Below are 1298 nucleotides of genomic sequence, written 5' to 3'. Positions count from 1 at the left end.
TAATAATAATAATAATAATAATAATAATAATAATAATAATAATAATAATAATATAATAATAATATAACAATAATAATACTAAATTGGCGCCTACACAATATGCTAGTGTTTGGTCCGGCTTCTCGCCAGATTTGTGGCGTACGCCCTACCTACAGTTTTACTCAGACTCAGAACGGTGATTTTATTTTTATGATGATTTTTACTTTTTCATAGCAAAAATACACTCAGAGGTTTTCAATCGCCTGTCGAGGGTCGAATGCTATTAGACAAAAAAGTAAGTGCACCTGGGCCACACTATGAAGCGAAACTTACGTTACATATCTATTTTGTCTCGTAACCAATATATGTAGACACATATGTACATACATATGCAAAATCGATGACAAGTTCGATAGCAAAATCGATAATAATATTGGTAGCAAAATTGATTAGGAAATCGATAAAAATATCGGTAACAAAATCGATAAAAATATCGATAACAAAATCGGTAAAAATATCGATAACAAAATCGATAAAAAATCGGTAACGAAGTCTATTAGAAAATCCATATAAATATCGATAACAAAATCAATAAAAATATCGATAACAAAATCGATCAAATTTCGATAATAAAATCCATAAAAAATTCGATAAAAATTTCGATAGCAAAGTCGATAATAGTATTGGTAGCAAAATCAGTTAGGAAATCGATAAAAAATCGGTAAAAATATCGATAACAAAATCGATAAACAATCGACAAGAAAATCGCTTAGAAAATCGATATAAATATCGATAACTTTGACGATGTGCTAAAAAATTCCTTTACTAATTCCACCCACCGCCTTTTAGCTAGATATTGTTGTGCCAATGGGAATGTGATTCCAAAGTATTTCCAGAATTCTGATGCTGGAGGCTATCTATGTATATATTAATAATAATAATAATAGCTTGGTACTTACACAGCATGTTAGTTTTTGGCCGAGCTTCTCCTCCGATTTGTGGCGTGCGCCTTGATGTTGTCACACAAAGAGGAGGGATCTACAGTTTTTCTCCACTCCGAACGGCGATTGTATTTTTATGAGAAGCGGTTTTTCATGGCAGAAATACACTCGGAGGTTTACCATCGCCTTCCAAGGGGCTATTAAGAAAAACCCTTTTTTCTAAAATTTTTTTTTTGCATTGTCGCCGAAAAAATCGAGATACATGAATGTGATTGCATTTATCGGAGTCTTTAATTTAAGAAATATATTTGACTGATATACGAGTAGCCTGCTATACTAAATTAGCTTATACATAAGTATACACGTATTCCTTTTTTT

At 31.7% G+C, this 1298-nt stretch overlaps 1 protein-coding gene across 1 annotated transcript in view; it reads left to right on the top strand.

Annotated features, from left to right (window-relative positions):
• LOC118739474 (knirps-related protein) overlaps window positions 1-1298 on the top strand; it is a 22569-nt gene that overhangs the window by 4918 nt on the left and 16353 nt on the right. The window lies entirely within an intron of this gene.

This window comes from Rhagoletis pomonella, unplaced genomic scaffold, assembly GCF_013731165.1.
Source record: "Rhagoletis pomonella isolate Grant_MI unplaced genomic scaffold, Rhpom_1.0 Rhpom_scaffold_00005, whole genome shotgun sequence".
In the NCBI taxonomy this organism is placed as follows: Eukaryota; Metazoa; Arthropoda; class Insecta; order Diptera; family Tephritidae; genus Rhagoletis; species Rhagoletis pomonella.
This window is presented reverse-complemented; position numbering and strand designations above follow the sequence as displayed.